This window comes from Seriola lalandi, unplaced genomic scaffold (assembly GCF_002814215.2).
Source record: "Seriola lalandi dorsalis isolate HSWRI2012SDOR001 ecotype SW California unplaced genomic scaffold, Sedor1 jcf7180002054684, whole genome shotgun sequence".
In the NCBI taxonomy this organism is placed as follows: domain Eukaryota; kingdom Metazoa; phylum Chordata; class Actinopteri; order Carangiformes; family Carangidae; genus Seriola; species Seriola lalandi.
In genome coordinates this window covers 259,293-283,678 of record NW_019525237.1, presented here as the reverse complement: position 1 = coordinate 283,678, position 24,386 = coordinate 259,293, and the positions used below count along the sequence as shown (strand labels likewise).

The 24,386-nt window shown below is 43.0% G+C and overlaps 1 long non-coding RNA gene across 1 annotated transcript in view; it reads left to right on the top strand.

The window, feature by feature from the left end:
• Nucleotides 1–20,435: 20,435 nt before the first annotated feature.
• The window catches only part of LOC111667110 (uncharacterized), an 88,074-nt gene continuing 84,123 nt past the window's right edge, over nt 20,436–24,386 (top strand). The window contains exon 1 of the long non-coding RNA XR_002761627.2: nt 20,436–20,908. This is a non-coding gene — a long non-coding RNA (uncharacterized LOC111667110). The remainder of the gene's footprint in view (nt 20,909–24,386) is intronic.

The following is a 24,386-nucleotide window of genomic DNA, read 5'->3' as shown; positions in this document are numbered from 1 at the left end:
ACTCGTACAGCCCCATAACAACCGTCCCCATGAACTACTTACAGCAGAAATGCAATCTCTTATATATGTATAAATGTACAGAATTTCTCAATTATGTTTTGAGTGGTGCAAATAAATTCACTGACTGTAGAAGATTAACAATATGTATTAAGGGAATAGCAGCAATAAGCTGGCCTTACAGCATAGAATATTTATATTTTTATCTTGAAGAATGAGTCTGTCGATCTGAGTCAATGCCTGCAACAGAGAGAACCACATAAACAGAATAAATCAAGACTATATAATAATCATGAGGAGTTGAATAATAGAACAAAATTCATCCTTGACCATGAAGTGAAGGTCTAACTCCTTCTCTGTAGATCCATTTGCGGTCGTAGCAGTTAGCAACACGGGTGCAATTTTAATGTTAAAAAACATTTTTGCTGCACAAACACAACCTACAGCAAATGATCAAATCAATCAAACACCAGCACTGATCTGGCAAGAAATTAAAGGACACCGGTTGGGAAAAAAAGTAACTCTATGGTGATTTGTGATACTACAATCGCCGTGATGATAACGGTGAGAGCTTGCTGCCGGTCAAACTGCCATGAAACAGTCACCGCTCTCAGCCGTGCTCCAAGCCCCGCCCACCTGGACCCAACATCCCTACCTTGCTGTGGTTTGGTTTCTCTCGAGCGTTTACCTGAAATCTGCTATGTTTTTATTGGATCGCTCGGAAAACAGTCAGCCAATCAGAAGAGCGGATGGGACCTTAAAGTCTGATTATTAGTCTGTTGAACTCTGCTCTCCTCTCTCTGGGTACATTAAAGGTTCCACACGTCTGCGTATATTTCTGATGTTTGCCAGATGTGAGATATAAATAGTTGGAACGCCATGTTGTCCTTTTTGCTCCAGAGATCACTCCCACTTCCATTTAACATTCCAGTAAATCCATTAGGAATATGGTGACGTACAAAGAGTATATGAATAGAAACTAACAGGCTCTTGTGTTTTTTTGTTTTATTTTTAAATTTTTTTTAATGATTTCTATGGAATCTCTAGTTAAACTGTTCTAATCGTTTGAGATCAACCTCTGCAGAACAGATAAATCACTAATTAAGTCTGAACTCATTTTGCGCGGGGTCTCATCTTGCAGACTAACATACACTTGCCTCAGTAATTCCCCCCTTTTTTTTTTTAAGTGCAAATTACGACTTCAAAGTAATGTGCAAAGACTTTTTCTCGCAAGTAAAGCTATCACTGATTGAACATAATAGCTTTAATTAGCTCAATTTAATTTATCAAATGAATTAAATCTGTTGCATTTACTGTACTTCATACACGTTGCCTGGAAGCTGTAGGGAGTGGGGGAAAAAAAAAACTCCCTTGCACAAGGAGTGATGCATTTTATATTTTAGCATGGACAGAGAATACAAAACTCCGACTAAAAAAAGAAAAGAATCAAACTTCTTGAACGGAGTTTTGACGTTTTGAAGCTGTCCTCCGTTCCGCAGTTTTCACTGTTGACAGATGCGTTATACGGTTCATCAAAACTCTCCCTCAGTCCTCCAAACCAAACAGGGTCTGTGGTCCAAACCCCTCTCTAAAGATAGGCTCTGGATTCACACCTCGAGCTCCAGTTGAGATTTTTAGTTTATATTTGAACTTTTAATGATGACTTTTATCCTTTATCAAAATTGAATCAGCACTAAGTGATTTCCTGTGTAGTAACTATTCTTTCAACCGGCCTCTATTAATCATCTCCCTAATTAAAAAGGTGAGGCTTTTCTAATATTACAACCTTGGAGTGACTTCTGTGATGTTTGCACAGAAACACTGAGCAGGATCCTGTGCTGTGAAACTAACTGAAGCTCCCTGCAGACAGGTGAAGAGGAGACCACTGATGCTATGTGCTGCTGGTCCAGAGCAATTTGTCACTTGTCAGTACTTGCCCTTCCTGGGCGTCAGAGCCAATGTAAATGAAATCAGGACGATCGAAGACAGGAAGTGGTGGTGAGACGACCTGCAGCTGATCAAGGCATAGGGAAAGAATTTGTGCATGGAGTCATGGGTGTGTTTGTTATTGCAAGTGTCCAAGGCGAGGCCATCTGGTACTAAACCTGTCAGATTTTTTTATCAGCTGGAGGGAGTGAAATGAAGCTGGGCCCCATGAGAAGGTCAAAAGCTCCCTCCGTCTCCCCCGGGATTTTTCAGGTTTGACTCGCTTTAAAATAGAAATCTAAATGAGTCTTTGAGACTGAAATGAATGCACGCAGCATCCTCACCAGCTAATGATCCATGTGGAGGACACGCAACACTGAACGAAGATTGAAGAAGTGTGGAGCGAGTTAGTCCAAGTACCATAAGTATGATGATGAGACTGAAGACTGTAATTTTAATTTGAACGTTATAATAGGAAAAAAGCTTTTAGGATGAAGAGCTGATGTGTTCCGGAAACCCCCCCCCCCCAAAAAAAAAAGTCAATTTCACAGATATTTACTTTCTACGTGTTGATTGTGATCATTTTACATGTATATATGAAACTCAAAGATGTCAGATCCAGGTTGGCGGATTATTTGTCGTCTGTATTTCTGGCCTTGAAACAGACAGTTTTCTTTTGACTTCACTCAACAAAAGAGGAAGGTTTTCACCACCAGGCCTGGAATAGACGATACAACAACATTTTTATATCTAATATTTTTATCAGATGAAAAGTGTCAGTCTCCATGTGTGTGTCCATTTGTAATGCGTATGTCTCTCTCTTTGCAGAAAGCATGCGATGTTGATATTTGAGGCATTTTTAAAAAACAAGAATTGCAACCATCTTGTTTCTATTATTGAAGTCTTGCACCTAAATTTAACATCGTTTAGTGTGAGTCACCTCCGTTGTTCTGACGGTCCCTGGTTCCAGACATTCTGCGTTCTCAGTGTTCCATACCGCTCCGATCCGGTGTCGGGAAAACTGTCAGCAGATGGGGAAACAGGAATGTACAGTCCGTCCGTCTGCACATAAATACGCAGCAAATGGTCCAGAAATGTGTGTATATGTGCACATGTGTGTGTACTGCACATGACGAGTCAAAATCGAGTTTATTTATAGAGCTCATATACAGCCCCTCATGCAGCCGACCAGATGCTGCAGCGAGGACAAAAAGGACTGAAATGGAAGAAGCCTCAGCAGTAAGTGAATGTAAATGCAAGATTCATAAGGCGAATAAAGTATTAAAGTGAATGAAAATCAATGGGCCGGGGCCTGAGAAACGAGGCCAGTGAAATAAATAAGCCCAATATTATTTCCTCACACTGTTCCAACTGTGGTGTGCCAGGTTTCTCCCTCTGTTCCGCCGTGCTGTCATGGCCGTCACCGGTCATCCAAACTACCCAGTCCTTCTTCCCGTTAATCCAAACTAACCACTGGAGGTCAGCGGGAGGTCAGCTGACGGGGCATCGCCAAGGATAAGAAGTGTGACAGGTGATACCAACTCGGTGGAAGAGGTGGAAATCCGTTCACTGTAGCCATAGAAACACAACCTTTGATATCAAAGACGTCAAGTTTCTGTTTAAATAAGCAAATGGAATCAGACACTGTAGTGAAGCAAACACAGCGACAAGGGTGAAATACCTGTAACCAATGGAAGGAATGGATGCAGGAAGTGTAGAATATCCATAAGTCATAACTTTTACAGCAAGATAAGATCATTTGCAGTTTTTGTCCCTTATGAATTTTTATTAAAAACAGACAAAGAGAGGCCGACTCAAACACAGACATGGTCACAGATGCAGCACGACTGGTTATTCTTCAGAAACTTTCACTTAAAATGTTCCCAGTTATGATCAGTTGTGATAAGACTCAGCTCCCTCGCTGCCAGGCCGCAGCTGTCTGTCCAAAGGAGATTTGGTGATAAGGCGCTTTCCAATTCCCCCAGAAAAAAATAAAATAAAACAGGCTTCAGAGTGGAGCAAGAGTTTGCAAATTTAAGACCTGACACATTTATCTCCAGATTTCCTCAAGACCATGAATAACTTCATCACGAAAAGGTCACTGAGTGCAGTTTGCAGTTAAACTAACTTCATGTAAAGTCTTTGTCATTAGAGAAGTGTCTGTTCAAAATGTGCCTGTGTGTAGGGGCTGATTGCTTTGGGCCTGTGTCTTGCAGAAACATACCAAATGTATGGAAGTACTCAGCTCCTCTGGGGCATCTGCCTTCAGATTTGAAAACTGTGCCCTTCAGATCTCCGCGCTTGATTTGCATGTGAAAAGAACACTTAAGAAAAGGGCGAAACATCCAATACACAACACATTTGTAGCGCGCAGTTCGGTTCTGCCGATCCTAAAACCCCCGGCAGGTTCATGCTGAGAGTGCTGCACTGCTCTCATAGCGTAGTCCCGCCCCTTTTCTGCACGTCAATGTTTCAAAAAAACTTAACACTCGACAGTGCACTTCCTCAGGTCCTCAGCAATACACCCACAAAGTTTGAAGTCAATCGGATGGGTGGTTGAGATTCCTCCATTTTATAGTTTCATATTTTCGGTTAAAATCCAACATTAAACTGACATTAAACATCTGACTTTATAGCGAACATTTCCGGAGCCATCAGACCCCAAATATCTATATTTTACAGCTGCCTTATCAATTCTCCCCCAGAAAATGTCACTCCTCGCCGGAAACTGCTGTTAGTCACATTCACAGTTCCCGAGTTTTTCCACTTCCTCTGCAGCGCTGTTTCCTCGTCTTGAAATCACAGACCCAACGTCAAGGTCAAACTACAGACGACGGCAGTAAATGTTTAAAGATCACTCATATCTGACTAATGTTGGGGACCATAAACCAGAGTCCACCGGCACATAAGTCACTTCCGATATGATGTGCTGCATAAAGATCATTTGCCACACACCACCGCACGTCATTCATTAAGGAACCCACGTATGCCGAGTTTGTCGTCATTTCGGGCGCATGATTTACATCTGGCGTCATCTACCCAGTCCTCGCTGATATTACCATAATTCCCTCTGATAAAAATGAAACCTGTTACCCAGCTCACAGTGCCGGTATAAAAGCCCATTACAGTATTAATCAGTCCCCACACACTCCTCATGTAGGAGCGTGCGTGGGAATGAGAACTGCTGCTTTCACTTGCCTTTGTGTCTGTGTGACTTGTCGCAACTGTGCGTCTAATCTTCATGTGTTTGTGCACTTGTGTTGGGTCAGCGTGTGTTCAATTTTGCGTAGTTTGTGTGTATGTGTGTGTGTTTTTTTTTAAAGTCAGATGACATTGAGAAGTGGGTGCGAGGTTTTTCCTGTGGCTCATGTTAATGTTGCCAGAATACAAAACAGACACCCACCATCATATTTCCCTAATGTGTGTTTGTGTGACAGAGCGAGAGAGAGAAATAACACAGGAGAACATAATATAATGAAAAACAGAGTGATGAGAGGGTTGATAATTAAAGGAGAAGTACACATATCACATAATCAGCCACGTAGTTGCTGCAGGACGAGCTGTAAACACAAAATGGCTAACGTGTTAGCTTACTTTTTGCTAATACGTTAGCCATGCGTGAACACATCCAGCAGACACAGATCATCGATCATCATTATCATCCATTTAGAGTTGTGTTTCGGGCCACCTCACAAATTTAAGTCAAACACTCACTTTCCCTTTAGCTCCTTTTTTGGGTCTGACAGCTCCTGAGGAAGCTAATTAGCTGTTCAATGCTCCGTTGTGTTTGACAGCTAGCCGCTAGCTTTGCCTGTCTGATGTTCTAATGCTGAACAGGCATTCTGTTTTACTACATTTACTTTTTGTAAGAGGTCAGAGGTCAGGCTAACTAACTAACCTCTGAAAAACAGATATTTTGGGTGGCAGAGGAAACAGAAGCAGGTTTGTTGAATAAGACCATAAAAACTGAAATTAGTTCATTTGTCCGTCTTTTACTGTTGATGAAAAATGTTCTGCATTTTCATCATAGTTCTCATCGTCATCTGTTCCTTTTTTTAAAATCTCAATCAGTCTCCTTTTCACAGTTCGACACAGTTCGCTCATGTGTTGTCGTATTACAGAAAGCGAGAAAATTGTGCAGAATCTACCATTTTTCTTACCTGTGTTAGGGAGAGGACAGGAGCATTGAAGAAAGAGAGGAAAGAGGGAAAGGAAAGAATAAGAGAGGAGAGAAAGCTTCAGTAGTTGAGAATAATTCCCCTCCTCATTGGTTTAGGAATGAAACGCAGCAACCTACCTCTCTGTCTCCTCACTGTTTCAGTAAGTGAAACCTCCTGAGGGAAGTGGACTGCCACCAAGTTGTCTCCTTTTGTCTCAGTATGCTCGTGTGTTTTAAACCCCTGTGTATGTGTATGTGTGTGTGTGTCTGTGTGTGTGTGTGTGTGTGTGTGTGTGTGTGTGTGTGTGTGTCTTGTCCCCCATGTTGCCTGTAAAACACCAGAATTTTTTGAGAATTGGACCCTGTTGATTTCCAGGAGGGGAACTCTTCTGTTATTTTCCATGGATAAACACAGGGTAGCGGATCTGAGCTACACACACACACACACACACACACACACACACACAGTTTCTTAACCTCATAGAGTATATTTCCTGGCAAACCACATATTTTTACATTGTCCGCAACCCAGATTTTAACTTTTCCTCGGTGGCCTGTGATGATTACTATCCCCATGGTCAAAACTGAACATAGTAGGAATGAGTGATTTTATAAGGCATGAAAAGCTTCTGGTCTTGCTAATCAGATCCATTTAAAATAAATGTAGCCAGCACAGCAGTCAGTCAAATTTCCTCTCCCTTTTTCCGAATAACAAATGAAGGATGTGTCCTTGAAACCTACTGAACTAATGCAAACGGAAAGTGGAGTGACACGTGGACGGACCACCAGCTCATTTCACTGCTCCGTTACTGCCCAACAGATGGATGATGGACTGACAGGAAACCATTCATCTCTTGCAGCGGAGACAGCAATTATATCTCTTTTCCAAAAATCTGGGTTTGATAAAAACTCTGGCTGAACAGAAGAATTAAACAACTGTGAGTAATGACAAGCAACTCCAACAGGAATTTATCACCAACAATATTTTTGATGGATGAATGAATAGACTATTTTAGACAGTTGATTTTGGAGCAAGGTGGGCAACAGCATGATGATTATCACATTAGTCAGTTTAACTTCTGAATGGATGGATTAGCTGCAGTGGGTGTGTGTCTATGTGCTGAAGGTGCAGTCACTTGCTTCAGTGAATGCAAAACTGGCGACAGGTCCACTAAAGTTAAGGAAAGGCGCTACCGGTAGTGCCAGACCTGTGGTTTGGGAACGGCACAGTTCAGACGCCACCGGGACTCTTGTTTCCCATGATAAAAAAATACGGACTTTATGATGATGTTTGGATTTAAGTGTCATGCCAGATATTCACCCCGAATCTCTCCTGTGGGAATTTTCCCCCGAAAGCACAAACTTTCCAAAGAATTTGCTCGCACAAAGGGACTGTCACATTGTCAAATCGTTTACCATGTTTGGTAGTTACTTAATGCAGGATGTCTGATCGATATTACTTTTTATTTGTACTAAAGCCAAGCATTTTGATGATAAAATCTGACTGTGTGAATGCATCAGAAAGTAAAACGAAAATGTGAAGCAAAGACGAGTAGAACAGCATCAGCTACTTGTAATAGAAATGGCGTTTTCTTGTGTGCAAAGTTCACAATGTTCATTAGAATCACTCCAGATGTAGTTTTCCATCAATCACAGGTTCTCAATGGAGACTATTTTAATTATTTCTGCCAGGTGGTTAATTATATCCGCCAGGTGCAAATCAGTGTGTGATTAGATATCTGGGAAGGAAAACAGGTCTGAGGATTGATCAGAGGTAATCCAAACCGTTTTATTTCTGAGCTCTGTGTATTCAAGCTGTTTCACAGGGAAAAAACTGATGTTTACAACAAAATATTCGGAGCACAGAAAACATAAAGGAGCTATTTGTAAGTTTTGCTATTGCTACATAGCTAACGTTAGCATTAGCAGCTGTTTATTTACCAGTCTGGAAGAAACACTACGAGTTCTCCAGCAACACGAATATTAACTCTTTTTTCTGTCACTTCTTTTCTACTACTGAGGTTAGCGCGCTAACCAGTTAGCCTCAGCCCGTACCAGACCGCCTCGTCACTCTCCGACAGCGACTCACTGTAGCCACGGAAACCACGTTCGGCGTTAGAGAAAAACCTACAAATTGCTGTCACCAAACATGTCCCATGTGAGTGACATGTCAGTTCATATTACTTCATGGTTACAGCTCTTGGTTTGTTTGTAATAAGTCATTTTGAAAATGAAGGAAACCAGAACTCAGAAGAAAAAGGCAGCGACTTATCTTTTTTACAGGTGTGACCGCACCCTGAAACTCAGCTGATAAAGTGAACCTTTAATCAACTACCAAAATTAATGACTTTAAATTAAATATGAGCCATATTCATTATATGTAAGGCGGCCGACAACTCTGATGGTCCACAATCTGATTTTAATTAAAGCCCCATATCAGGCCAATACATCAGTATAGGCTGACTGTAGGTGTGACAGTTTAATTTCTGCACCATGTTTCCCCACAATAAATCAGATTTTTGACCTGAGGAGAAAAAGAAACAACAGCTCCACAGTAGGAACATGTGGCAACTCTGATCATAGGTAAAAATTCTTTTCCTAGGAAAGTTACAGTCAGTTTAGAGCAAAAACTTCCAGAGTTGCTGTGATGCTTCTGACTCAGCAGCTGCTGAGTCACACGCCCTCCTCTCATGTCTTTACAGGTGGTTCTACCTGGGGACGGAGATGAGGGACTGCGGATACCGCGGGAGACAGTTAATGGGGCAGGTCGCGAACTGTCTGGGATGATGCAGCCACGGAGACAGAAATCCCCTTTCAAACGGAGGCGATAATGAGAGACTTTGTTTAGGAAGTTTTGAGTCCTCAAAATCTCACAAAGCAGAAACACTTGGCCTTTATTCTGAGGGAAAGACAGAATCTAAAGAGTCGGCTGCTCATTAAAAACCCCTCTGTCATGACAGTGAGGACCGCTAGCAGCAAAATAGATAAGTCAGGCAAGTAATGAAAAAATAAGTCGCCATTTCATTCTTTATAAATACCATTTCTCCTCATTTCACCATTAACTTCAAATTTGTCAGGCTACGTTTTCATGACGGTTGAAGGGACCCGGAGACGGTCGGACCTTTCACGGGGGGATTCTTGTTCTGCCATGTCTGACATGCCCGTGCCGGTGACCTTTTGTTAGATCGCTGATGAATGTAAACCTTCCGCCGCTGCCGCTGTTCTTCGGCGCAGCTACATCAGAAAACTGTATTTCACATTTTTATCTACAGTTCAGCGACCTTGGTGGAAATGTTTCACCAGAGAGTTGGAGGTATTCAGTCCAAATTCTTCTATCTGGCTTTTATAACTGGGCCTCAACAGAGAACCACCCACATCCTTTCACTAATGTTGAGGCTTGATTTGCTCCGCGTTGGATCGGGCGATGGTGATAAATCTAAAACCGCAAATTACAAATGACAGTTCAAAATAACAGACAGTGAAAAGAAAACTGTAGAGAAGAACACAAACAAAGTCAAATAAGAAAAAAAACAGCAGTTATCAACAAAACCACTATTTTTTTCTCAACAATGATCTCTTGTGTGTCTTTGTCTCTGTCTCTTTTCTGTCTCACAAATATAAATTATTCGTACCCTTGAGCCACAATAACTGAAGGCGTGGATGGTGGCAGTGACAGTTGGATGGATCATTGCTGCTCGGGTGGATGGATTGTCGGAAAAAGACACCCCCCCCCCTCCTCAAGAGAGCCATGTAATAGAAAAGGCGCGTGCATGATGAGTTTTACTTCTCCTCATCTCTCTCTCCGCACCGTCCCTCTGCTCGTCTCCGTTCACTGATGCACAGATGCTGTTGTGAACAGGTGGAAGTCGTCAGCGAACCTCCCGTCTCTGTTTACCTGTTGTCAACATGGATGATTTGGCTGGAAGAAAAGGAAAAAGATAAAAGGAAAGTGAATGAAGTCTGTGGAGTGTATGTGGGTGTGCTCTTGTTCTTCTATCTCTGTGAGGACACATTTGAGTCGTAGACCTTGAGAGCGAAGACATTTATGCTGTGAAGGGAAAAACACAAAAGGAGGACACTTTAGCTAGTCCTCATTTTGTGAAAGGGCTGTCTGAGTGTTAATGTAAGACTGAAGGTAAGTGTTGAATGTCTTGTGTGTTGTGTGTCTGAAAGATAATATTTAATATGTTTTCCAAAACTTCCACTTCCTGGTGTTGAAGTATATAACCTTTATTATTGAACTGCCAAACAGGAAGCTTGAAGTAAACTATGAAATGAAATGTTTGCAGCCCACAGGAGATCATACAGTCCCTCAGAAAATGCAACTTTTCCACAGTTTTCAAGCCAACAAATGCTGAAATATGCGAGAGCTGACTTCACCCTGATGATTTATATAATCCTTATTTTGTAAAGCTAAGAAATTTTAATGGAAACTACCTGAACCACACTCAATCAATCAAAACTTGTCAGATGATTTACTACTAGAGCTGTCATAATATCAGATTGTTACCACATGATTATCGTTAATAATTCACTATAACAATATTATTGCGTCTGTAACCATAACTACAAAAAGAGCAACCGCACTTAATGGATATTGATAAGGCAACCAGAGGAACCGATAAACAGAAGATCCACAAGGCAACTGCCATCACAGTATTATCATATGTGTATTATTATAACACAATATCAATATTATTCTACAGATTTTTCATTCGTCTTTCAGAAAATTATAGCTCTATATATTCGCATAATAATGAGGTCTTTCTTTGTAAAGACAGGTGGGTTTATAACCGAGCCACAGCACATGTCTGTGTAGACCCTTGAACACTTCATGTTTTTAAATGAAAAATCTGACTTTGAAAGGAGCCTCACGTGCCGCAGAGCTGCCTCTCACACATGCCCCCACACAGACACAGACACACGGACAAAAAGAGAGGGAGGGAGGGAGGGAGGGATCCAGCCAGTGAGGTGAAGGTGGCATTTTAACATTAGCAACACATGATGTGACATCTGTGAGTCCCTTTTAATTTTTCATCTTGTCCCTGCCGCGCTCTCGCTGAGTCACTTTAAAAGTACACGGGACCTTTATGTGAACCTGCTGTACGGTGCCAAAGGTGATGAGCGGTGGCGGCAGACCGAGCCCGTAGTCTGACAAGAGTCAAACATCAGCAGCATCAAGAGGTTCGTTTTGTCAATTAGGCAGGCGATGATGCGTGTTGGGGGGGGCGCAGCTCGCGGCCTCGGCTGACCCGTGCCGCCTCATCTCCGTCGCACCTGCGCCATGTTTGATGGCGTGTTTCTGTTGTTAAGACAAATGTTCCCAAAAAGACTTTCACATGCTTCAACACCCGACACGAAGACACTGACCTTTAATGGTTTTCACTGTCAAACGAAGGGTGATGCGTTTTAAACGTCGGGGATTTTCTTGATCTTCACTTTCTAGATTGTCACCTGGCAACGGCTTTACTCAGGTGTGTTCAGGTGTTTTCTGGAAAGCAGCTTATAATAACCCATAGTTACGTCTACTCATTAGGTGACCTCTGGCAGCTGTAGTGAATATGACGGGGGCAAAGGAGGAAGTTAGGTGACGTAGAGGGGCAAAGTGAGGAAGAGAAGGTCGGGTGGATTCATGGGTTGACAAAACACAAGTTCGACACAGGAGACATCTGTTCACTTCCTGTTTGACACCAGTATTCATGGTTCTTCCTTTTTTTTTATCAATGATCCACAATTTAAACAATTTATTATTTTAAGAATGGTCCGTATTTTAAGTAAGTTTTATCCCTAAACCAAACTAAACCATGACTGTCCCACAATGTTAACTGTGTCTTCATCATTGTAACCATGACAACAAAGGTACGGCAACCCCTCCACCCTAGGGGCAGCTATTTGAGGAGATGCTCCGATGGGTCGTATCAAAGAGTAGAGACAAATGACCTACAGGGTGGTTGAAGTTGTTCAGTGGAGCAGAGACGTATATATATATACAGCTATCTAAAGAAGATAGAGGAGAATTTAAAACGCTTCAAAGCATTGCTTTCCTGTTTTTTTTTTTTTTTGAATTATTCAAACAGGAGTTTTAGTTCAGGATATGCAGTTGTTGTTGTTGTTGTTGTAGAAACTTCGAAAACTTGTGATGTCTTTGACCTTTTTGGATATCCAGTTGATGTGGTTTAAGTTGCTGTTTGTGGTTTCTGTTTATGTATACCCAACTTCTTTCCCCTCTGCTTGAAATGTCAAGAGGCTTCTTCCTCACCTGACACACAGTGGCCGCAGCAAATGTGATGAAAAAGATGGCAATCGCATACCAGGAGCCTTGATGCTGTAATTTAATGCTTGGCCAAGGTTAGACCTGAAGAATACCTTGGTCTTGGCAATAAATTATCTTCAAACGTACGGGTGTGAGATGCCCATCTTATGCATGCTAATGTTTTTGGTTCAGTACTTTCAACAAACTAACAAAATTGATCATTTATTTAAATGTCACAAATTGGTAATTTAAAAGACAGCTACAATGCACATCCTGGCAGAATGTGAATGATCTTCTTGCAGTAAGCCCCACCCATCTGGAGCCTCCTGCAGATCTAAAGCCTTAGGAAGCTTTTAAAGTAGGTTAGAGATCCTGGCGCGCAGCCTACATGCCAAAGTCTAAAATCCTTTTCAGTATATAAAAGAGATATCAAATCAAATCAGCCTTGCCAGAAGTGAATAACAATGTCTGAAAATCCGCCTGATATTGCATCAGATATCCCCTGATGAAGTGCTGCCTGAAATAATGGGAGAATTAGCATTATGGGCGTTGATACATTCTCCGCGTGATAAGTTGAAATCCTCCTGGAGGATTTGCTGCAACCCACAAGAAGAGTTTTACACATCAAGTATCTGATATTGGCTGTTAACGATGAGGTCGAAACACAGATGTAAAATGTAGTTCCATGTCAAGATAAAAGTAGAGAAAAATATTAGACCCAGCAGTGGCCCTGATGCTGCAATGTTAATTACGTTGCATGATATGAGAGTGTTGGACAAAAATGAGCAGCATACTGACAGTTTTTCTATTCTAGTGCTAGATAATTTGCCACAAAAAAAATTCAAATCATCAAAATCAAAAGCGTTTATCTCCGTTGGGAGTATAACATGTGCATAAAGCGGAAGCATACCAGGTACGGAAATGTTTAGGCTTAAAAATGTTCCACTGTGGGAGGGAAACAAAAGCTCGTAGAGTATCCAGAATGAAAATGGTTCATCCTCCGGAGAACTGAGTGGAGGATGATTACATGGCAATCATATGGGAAATGAACGGCAGTGCCTTGAACCGTGACATTCATCTTACCAGTTCTTTGGTCTCACCACCTGTGCAGTCCTGTCGTGGACCAGCGTCAGAGTTTTGTTGTCAAGGTAAAACTCTGCTTCCCTAGCCGTGTGCGAAAGCCGAATAGATGGTCGGCCATTCTTCAGCAGAGAAAGAAGAAGAAAAGAGAAATGAGATGAGATACATCACCTTCACACAGGCACGTCTTCATGTCATTTTCATTCTTTTCCTTTCCTTTACTTGCTGGTGTCTCCACCGTACACATCAGCTGCCTCTGGGCCGCACGTTGACCTCCAGGGTTGCAGCTTTTATTCTCTTTTAGTCTCTGTAGTCAAGGGTAATTTACTTACAGAGAGACTTTATGAAGCCGCTTGAAAAATGCTTTCAATGCAACAGGGCGGGCACGAAGCCACAGAGCAGCAAAGGACACATTCAGATTAGATAAGAGAGAACACTTGACACTTGAGTGAGACACGATACGTTCATGTCTGTGCATCTCTATGTTTGCATCCAAATGCATTTTGCTGTGTATCATGTGTTCCTGCAAGACGGAGTGAGAGCTCTGCAGCCATGTGAAGGTGCTTGGTGCTTGTGCAAATCTTTTTTTGTCCTTATGTAGCCTCTGTGAGACTGAAAGAGAATATCTCTTGTTCTTCTTTTCTTCTTATTTTGTCTTTGGTTATCATATTTCCCCAGATCACTCCGGTGCTGACCTTTGTTTTGACACACCTCTGTGCTTTAGTGCTTGTATTGACTATTCATCTGCTCATATAATCCTCCGTGCATATAAAAAAAAAGGCTTTGCCAAAGACAATGTTGTATAGTTGCTGTTATTATTGACTAAAAAACATCTCAGTGAATTTCTTTGTTGGAATTTCTTTGTTGATGACTGCTAACAACATGACATTACAATGAGCCCTATAATTGTAATGTCATAGGGATGACAGCGTTGGTTTGTAGCTCCGTCGACGGGCCCAGAAAATACCTCTACATTAAATTCTCCACAGACATTCGTGGTTTTCAGAGGATGAATCCTACTGACTTTTGCGATCTCCGTGCTTTTCCTTCATGAGGTTCACAGTTTTTTTTCTTTTTTTTAGTGAAATACCTCAACTGTCGGATGGATTGTTCTGAAATTTGATACAGACATTCATGGTGAAGAGTTTGGTGAACTCTTTTTCAACATCTATATTCTGTACAGACATTCATGGCGCTACGAGACTGGCTGTAACCTTTTCACAGGGCTAGAAGCAAGTTATTGTTAGTAAAACCTTCCCCCACAAGAATTGATAGCTTCTTTAAATCACAAAGACGCCCCTCATTGAATCCAGAATTTACTATAATGAATGTGACCCTAAGGCTCTTTCTATATACAAAATCCAACATTTTCTGCTCTATCAAAAGAAATCACATACCAAGAGAAAGAAAACCAATTGGATGTAGTATTTAAAAAAGGCTTATTATAGGTGTCATGAAGAGTTAGCAAGGCCACCCACCAGCCTTCAGAGTCAAGGTGAAATCATTATTAAATGATGTGTATAGAGTGGCTGCGAGGGTGATAGAGCAGATATTGGCTTCCTCCGTAACAGAAGCCAGAAAGTTCTTGATTTAAGAGATAGGGAAAAATACAGTAATGCAGTGACGATAGATATACTATATGTCCTGTTCTATCTGGCTGCAGAGCTGCTTGAATGATCTGCGATTAGATACAGAGATATAGAGATACATACGTGGATACGTACGTAGAAAAATACAATTCAAGCAGTTGAAAGCAAAAAGATGAAGTGATTCTGTAACTCAGAGAAGATGGCCTGCGCTGACTTATAAAAGGCAAAGATAAAGACCAGACAGAATCACAATGCCTCGGTCGCACTGTCGCTCTGACAGAGACCACATGGTGTTGTCCCAGTGGGTGGACTAATATATTGAGGAAGCAGACTTTGTATTTGAACTCTACCGGCTCAAATATGACTCACACCAGGCTTTCAGACATACCTCCATCTCCCTGTGTACTGTCCCCCTCTGTCCTCTCCTCTGCCTATAACCTCCAAATAAGGTTTTTACCTCCGACCCACTCTCCTCATAAAAACATGGAGTGGAATGATAAATCCATTTGACCGACTTTGTGAACGGTCACTCGAAGTTGAAGTCCAGCGCTGAGCCGCTTCCTTAAACCGGAAGCAATCCGGGACTCACGCGCGGAAAACGCAAAAACAAAAACATGTGCTGCCATCATTGATTTTTGATGAAGAAATGTCAGACTTTTAACGCCATGTTCCCTTCTTTTCACAGTCCCAGACTCATAACTTTACATAGGAAGTATGAATGAATGCATGCATCAACATAATAAATGCGCTCGCTATGAAAAATTCAATGACCACGGACATCCCGCCCTCATATATAATACAGAGCATTTGTAAATATTGAGTGGACCGTATAAATCTGTAATGCTCATATTGCATTTTTATTACATGTTGCCCGTCACTCATAATGGAGATTCCTGCCTGATTGCAGCCATGTACATAAAACCTGCCCCGTCTCTCATGAATATTTCTTTGCACGTTATTTATATATTCATTGTTCAGGAACAACTTCTGACAATTACCTTATCTTTTAATGGCAATGGTGTATCCCAGAGGTTTGCTAACCATTATGGGATTACCGGGGGCAATTAAGAGCTTTTATCCCTAAAAGAAGTCCACAAGTTTGAGCTTTAACGGTCTGTTTTAATGGAGTCGCACAATATAAATGCGATTTTCAAACAAAGCTCGAATTTGTAATTTTTCTTTTTTTTTTTTGTTGTTGCCTTTCCAGCCTCTTGTCATATAAAAGAAGATGAAACAGAGAGACGCGAGGGCATAAGGTCATCGGGGTCCAATGGGAAATCAAGCTGCTCAGGGTTGTGCTGCTAATTGAGATACATTTAATCAATTGGAGGTAAAGTCAGACACAGGTCAGTGAAACTAAAGCTGACCAGTTAGCACCGGTTCAGAGGGCTAAAAATGACTGGGATGCTTTGATTTGCCCAAAAACAGACGAATGATTTAGTTTCTCAACTTTAGAGAGTTGAAATAAATATGAATCAGTTGCTTTCAACGGTAAAATTAGAGCAAAAATTATGTTAACGAGCAGTAATAAGTGCAAATTAGACCACAGGAGATGTTCGAAACACTTGCTTTGAATTAAGAAATGCGTAGCGCTGTTCCGCTGCTGACTCTGTTATCAGTAATCAGTTGTGATCAAGCACTGTGAATATTTCTCTGTTTGGTCCCCCAGCCTTTGAAAATGAAACCAGACACACTACAGGCAACATTATGATTAAACCTTTGTTTATCCAGGGGAAGTTAACAGAGTGTAGATCACAGTTTTAGTTATGCAAACATTTCTCGAGGGCAGAGCGGCCCCAGAGCCAGAAATGTGCGCTGACTGAGTTAAAGCTTAATTGGAAAGAGTCAAAGACTTTACGGCTCGTGCCATCTTATTGGTGTCGCACGGCTCTCCGATTTCAAACTAACCAAAATTATCATGGGTAGCAAAAAATGTAACCTAATTACGATTAGCATTAGTAATGGAGAGGAAAGTCACGGTGCATGCATCAAAGGGCCACGGGTCGTATTCGAGCCCAGGCTGCTGCGGTTGCTTCCATCAGGTGAGCCACCGCGGCGCCGTAATACTGCCATTATCTGTCCAATCCACTCGTAGGCTTGAACTGCTGAGGTGGTTTTACATGACATTACGTTATTCACAGCACTGTGCGGAGACAGTGAAATGCGATGCAGGAAGTCCAGTTGGACCAAAAGCTTAATGCGTTTAAGACACCAAAAAACATTGTACACTGAATTTAAGCTCTGCCTCTTTACTCTCTTTGCCTTTGGCAGCAAAACTGTATTTATTTCCTAGATAACTTACTCTTTGAGATGGAGGAGCGGCTCAGCAGTAGTTCAGATAAAACTGGGTTTCTGCAGAGGCTATATCTCCATTATCGTTTGCTTTATTTTTAGTTTATTGTGGTTTACAGTAACACAACGTACAGGAGATTGTGTGACATATGGTCCGGTTCTTCCACTGTCATCTCATAGTCCTCAGCAGTCAGAGCCCAGCTGCTTTTAATCAGCGGCTGATCTACACCTCAGGAGGTGAAGACAATTAACAGCAACGAGCTGGTTGGCAGCAGAGAAACCAGCAGCTCTTTGACCCGCCAGGACCAGAGTCTCTGCCGCAGCATTAGATCATACTCTTGTGTTGTGCAACTAAGTTTAAGACGGCATTAAATAATGCACGTGCTCTATAATATCCCAGAGCTTTTGCCTTGGATGAATGAGATAAATATAATATGGGACATAAGGGCGTAATCTCAGAGGAAACAAGTGCAGTGTGATTTATTATACATCATGTGTTTGACATGGAAAGGGGGGAAAAAAAATATCATGCTGCTTGAGTTATTGTTCTTTGCAGCCAGATACGGATATTTTCATCCATGTTAAGGGACAAATACACAGTAAGTCTGTCGTAAATTCTGCATAATTCATTGTAAGACTATATGTGAGTGTAGAGAGGCCGATATATTCCTCCCATTGTGAAGGAAAAACAAGACACTACTCCGCTGCGTGCCTTTAAACTGTATCTCAAATGAGCCGTGTATGTGCATGTTTGTTCCATGTCTGATAACAAAGCAGGAAACAAACATTGTGATCTGCAGCCAGTCCTCAGACGGATCTAACGCAGCAGCTCTCTGCAGTGTTTGACAGCGTTGAACCAAAGTCATGAATTGAATGAACTATGTGTTTAACATAGTAATGAATAATGGAGTGAAGCCCGAGTGCAAAACCATATTACACTGCAATGCACCGCCCACTTCTGACACATGTAGTTATGAAGTGAATTTCATTATAGGCCTATATCTTTTCTCTGTGTGTGTGTGTGTGTGTGTGTGCAACACATTGTAAGGTAACAGGATAAACAGTCGAACCGAGGCAGCATGACAGAGGGTTTAAAACGTGGGATTTGATCCACCGCGGTGGGAAGAGAGTAACAGAGAGTGAGACGTGGACGGGGAGGTGGCTGAACAGAGAGAGAGAGAGAGAGAGAGAGAGAGAGAGAGGGGTAAGAAAGCAAATCCCTCTTTTTCCATCACAAATGAAGGGATTCGTTGCTTAAGGATAATTAATTCTAAAGCTGAGATGACGATAGGCTAATTCCTGTTTCAATTTACAGTATTACAGTTCAGTGTGTGCATGTGTGTGTGTGTGTGTGTGTGTGTGTGTGTGTGTGTGTGTGTGCTCTTCCTACTATCTTTGTTAGGACCAATCTGAGTTTAACACACTGTGAGGACACTGACTAGCGTCTGTCTGAGGGTTAAAGGCCCCTCACAGGTGAATTCAGTTATTCTGGCGGATTGGACCTGTGCTCATATTGAAGCTATGATGCTGCTAAAGTGAAACGCACAGTGTGTAACTTATGCTGCTCATTCAGAACAATAACAAAAGACGCGATTGGTAGCGATTGTTTCTCTGATGGCTTAAGAGCCAGACGTTCAGCAGGTTTTTACCGGCAGCTGAATCATCTGCGGGGGTTTCCTCCTCTCTATAACAAACAGACCAAGGGATTAAAGTCTGTAGAAAACAAGGAATGAAGCAGTTTCACTTTAAAAATCAGTGATTCTCCGATGCTCCCTGGCGGACACAGGAAGTCTCGGAGCGGCTGGGAGTTGAACTGCCTCACTTTTGCTTGGCTTTTTTCTCTGATAGTCTTTGTGACTTCAATCATAGATACTGAAAGACATATCACACACACCCCTAAAAAATAAATCCCTTTCTTCTCCCTAACCAGTCTTCACATTATGGCAGAGTAAGAGCCCCCCCTCCAAATGACACTTGAAATTTTGACTTGGCGGGAGGCGGTGGGTCTTGAAAAACTGGGAAATAACGTTTAGGATTTAATGCTACATTTAATGATAAAAGAAATAAAAACGAAATGTTAATTTGAAATGTATGTGCGCAGCTCTGTCGTCATCCGTTCACCCGTTGTGGTCTCTGCAGCTCGCTGTCCCCTCAAAGGTCAACGCTGTCGCGAACGCTCTCACCACATCTGAACTGTGTGCAGAATATTGGGCAAATTTATTTCGAGCAGTTCCTCTGATTGTGGCGATTCCTTCAGAGTGAAAATAAAACCCACCATGAAATTTTGCTGTTTTCAATCTTGCAATTCCAGGTGTTGGGTCACATTAAATTATACGCTGCATGTGCCAGTCACACACAGTCTGTGATGCTCAAACTGTCCTTGGAATGAGGCCTGATCAGGCAGATTTCACCAACAGAGGAACAACAAGCTTTGGATTCATCCATTTCACCAGTGCAACCAGTTGCCTGCTCGGCCTGCAGGGTTATGTTGAGGCTTTATGAATGGTGTTGGAAATGCATTGTGTGGCGGGAGGTTCCTGTGCCATGGTTCTCATCACAATCAGAGAGGAGGAGAACTGGGCAGTTAAGTTAAATGTGTTGGTAATGGAGTGGAAACCTGCAGATTGTTGGCTCTCTGTGGTTCAAGCATCTTTGAGACAAAAAAGAACAAAAACAAATTTAAAGGACAAAAAATAAAACCTCATGAATGAAATGTTTCCGGTGCTTTTGTGCAATAGAGAGTCGCTTTGACCGTCACCACCGAAGCTCCTGCTGCAACTCTGATCAGCAGGTGACACCATGTCTCAGTGGCATAAATAAAAATAGAAATATATAACAAGAAGAATCCTGAGTCTCGCCCTCGGCACCCTGTGCAGTTGGTTTTGCATTGACACGCCGCTGCGGAGCTTTGCAACGTCAAATTTGCAAGAGCTCGTTTGAATTCTCACCGAGTTGAGGCCTCACGTTGTGTGGGGACCGCGGAGTCAACTCGTGGTCGGTGAAGCGAGTCGGAGTCTGCAGTCTTTCTCCCTCCCTCTATCTCTCCCTCTGTCCCTCCCTCCCTCCTCCTCCTCCTCCTCCTCCTCCTCCTCCCAGCTCCCGTCAGTCAGGAGTCTTTTATCGCAGCTTCCCTCTCATCCCCTCCGCGCTCTGCTCTTCGGTGTTCAAACTTTCCCTGAAGGAGACGGATCTTTCAGCACCATACGTAAATAAATTAACCAGCTGTTCTTCATTTGCTCGGGACTTGGAGGAGGGTTCATTGTCTGTGTCATTTATATCTCCTGTGTTGGTGCAGGACGCGTCTCTGGTGCGCCCCGGACCAGAATGGACCGCAGAACGTGTCCGGTGCGTCCGCCTTGGAGCTCTGCTGCTGCGCCCGGGACAAACTGATAGATATCCTGAGCGGAAGCGGGCTGAACGCACACCTGCGCTACACCCCGTTGGCTCCGTTCAAGCATAAAGATAAAAAAAAAACAGAAGCGGAGAGTCATTCCTCAGCCGAAGAGAGGACATGGACATACTGTAGCCAGCGCTGGAAGACGACGAGGAGGATGTAGAGGGACATGACAAGCTGCAGGAGGACGCAGGTGGAACAGTCGGATGTCTTCACGGGTGAGTGAACATGTTTTGTCCGCGTTCAGCTGAGAAACGTGAAACTGTCCGTGCGCCCTTGTATCTTTGACACGGACGGTTCCGCGCGGCCGGAGGTCAGCGCAGTTCTTGGGAGCTCTGTGCGGAGAAATGTGAGGTGGAAGTTGGTCTCTGTTATAGATACAGTAAATGTAGAAATGAAATGTGGAACACGTGTGGATCAGATTGAACTTTGAGTCCGTTAGAGAGTCGGGTACATTTGGAATAAGGAGCAGGACCGGCACTGAGGTGTGCGATATCGTCAAGAAGACAGATGAGTGAGGAAACATGCACAATGTGTGTAACTGTGAACTTGTCTGAATCGTGACATTTACAGGTGGATGAAGCAGCTGAGTTGTTGTGGAGATTGAACCAGCTGCGTTTTTACGCATCGCACCGTCTATTGCGCCTCAAAAACGCCCACACCAAGTCATTCAGGCCACTTCAGGGTTTTAAAATGTTCTTTTTTTTTGATGAAAATGATGCCCATGTGTTGAAAAGCATCGTGAAGGGAAATCACTCCACAATCAGGAGCGATTTTTAATCAAAGCAATTAAATCATTGTCTCATGATCCAGATGTGCGGCTTTGGTTTGAGAATTAAAAGCCAGATTAAAGACCACGCGACTTGTTGACACGCTGAATGTTGTTGGGAGGGTGTGTTCAGGTCTGTGACTGCGTGCTGCTGGGCTTCATTCAGAGAGGGTGTGGCTGCTCGCGTGTCCATCCCTTGCTCTGCTCTGCTGAAGGCTTTCTGCGTCTCGATTGTGTGTGTGTGGGGGGGGGGATTCAACAGCAAATACCTGCACCAAACTGGGAATTCAATCATCTAGCCGAGCGCCTGTGTGTGTGTGTGTGTGTGTGTGTGTGTGTGTGTGTGTGTGTGTGTGTGCGCGCGCGTGCGTGCGCCTGTGTGTGTGTGCTCGTGTCTAGTCAATGAACATCCCACTAATCCACCTGTCTCCAGGGAGGATTAGAGCTCTTGGGACATTTTTGGACCTGATTTTTTTTTTTTTTCCCCCCTCCTTTCTCCTCCGCCTTGCAACAAAGTAATCTGCCAGACACAAACGTTGATTCCTTGAGTTAAAACCCCAGAGATGGAGCCACAAGTGCCAATCCATGCGCAGCATTCAGGTGGAGGCGTTTATCCAAATCGCCTGGCTGCGCCTTGAAATATTTTTAGCAGCCAAGCCCGGTTGGCCCCACTGAGGGGGATGTCAAAGTATGTGTCAAGCTTGGAGGCATTGAGGCAGAACAATTAGTGTGAAACCAGGAAATACAAAACCCAGTAGAAAGTGATATATTTGACTTTACTCAGGGCAGATTCTAGATGTTGTGCTATTATAGAGAAAACAAGTGCTGAAGCCTCATTTGGATGCGTGATGATACTCAGACTGTGCCATTTATCATTACCTGCTTTCCCCTCACTCACTCTCTCTTTGTCTTTGCTCTTCCTTTCTCCATCTCTGTGCGCTTCATCGGCATGAAAATGGAAAGAGATATTGAGAGAGGGATGGAGCTCTGCCTGTATCCTCCACTTCTTTGCTTCATTGTGCTGCTGTCGTGCTGCTGTCACACGGCCGTCACGCCGCTGAGGCTGAAGGTTTGTTTCCAGCTCGTCATCAAAGACCCATTCTGCTGAGAAACATGCTCTGATGCTCAGTGATTGAAATTGTCGCCATGACACTGACGGAGGTGGTGATGGGGGGGTGGGCGGGGGGTTCTGCTTAGCATATTTCATTCATCACACTTTTTCTGTTACGACCACGCGCACAGGCGTGGAAATGTGAATTAATTGTATCCGCCTGTTTCTCATGCTCATGCAGCCAGAGCGCTCGCGTGGAGAGACGTGACCACCGAATAGATAATGGCTGGAGATGCAGGTTGATTTATAACGGCAGTTTTGTTTTCCAGAGTAAATGGAAAGGTCTCAGGGCCTGAGGGACTTTAAACAAACGCCAGCCTCAGACAGGACACTCGCAGACACGCAGATGGTCAGACATGTACACATGAACGCGCTCCCACGTCTCATACACAGTCACATACTCCACCTCACCTCAGGATGCCCCCTTTTGAAAATGCCACATCCTTCAGTCCCACCTCTTATTTGATTTGCAGAATTAAACAGAGTGGATCAGCAGAGAAGGCTTTATATATATATATCGCCATTAACTGTGTTTTCTTTTCCCCTTCAATGAAAAAAACAATCTATAAAAGAAAAGACTGGCTCTGAGCAGCAGCACAGGGAAGAACAATAACTGCAGAGCATGAGATCAGAGCGCCAGAAACCAGGAGGAAAATGGATTTCAAAAGGGGGACCCAGTATTACAGGGAATGAAATGGGATGTGATTGTGTGCTTGCATTCAGTAATCTTTTTTTTTTTGTGTGTGTGTCTGCGTAAGAATATGCATTTCTGTCTGCAGGCGGTGTGTGTACTCTTGGACTTGTATCTTTGTGAGGACCAGTTCGACTTTCAGACCCTGTGAGGACATTTTTCTTTAAAGAGCGGTCTGAGATTCAAAGGCAGGGTGGCTAGTGAAGGTGACGGCATGTACTTCAAAGTGCTTGTTGGATCATTGACAACTGTTCTGAAACCCCTCCGTGCATATACCTCTCTAACGCTGGATGGTCTTCGTCCCACAGTTGTTATAAGGTTCAGAAACCACTTGATGCAGAGCGAGTCCAGGCGCACAGCGATGTAGAAATACTGTTTGACCTTCTCTCTCAAGCTCTTTCTTCATTCCTCACACAGCTACTCTCTTTGCTTTTTGTGTGTATAGCCATGAACACATTCAAGTGACCTAAAGTCAGCACTTATACTGTTCACCATGTTGAGTCCTCTTTGGGATCGCAGGGGTCTTTTTCTTTGTCGCTATTTAGAAGAGCGGTTAAAACAACACACCTTACACACATACAGGAGGACTGGACCTTGTTGTCCTTGGACAGATGATTGATTGATCTACATTGGGCTTGGGTGGGTCACCAGAAGAACTCGCCAGGTTGAGCCTCGTTTTAGTGAGATAAAGAACATGTTGACTGTGAATGAGTACTGAAACCCTTTCTCCAGATGGAAGAGTAAGACGTGACGAGCATCACCTGCTTTTCTTTTCATCCCTGTCAAAAATCTCTTCAGTCTGAATAAATCTTGCCAACATGATTCTTTGATTGCGTGAGAGCATTCTTGTGTCGCTCCCGTATGAATCAGATTCATTCAGCATTCGCTCTTCACCCCCCCACCCCCACCCCCCCAGTAATGCATCCTAGAGGCATGAGTGTGTGTGTGTGTGTGTGTGCTTAACTACGATCATCGCAGCGCTTGGTTCAGTCATTCAGCAGAAGAGGATTTTATTTGGCTGAACTGCCTCAGTCTCTCTTGGTCGAGACTCACAAGATTAAAGTGAAAATCAGTCGTGTGAAGCAACAACAATAACTGCTGCCTCCACAGACCACCCACCCACCC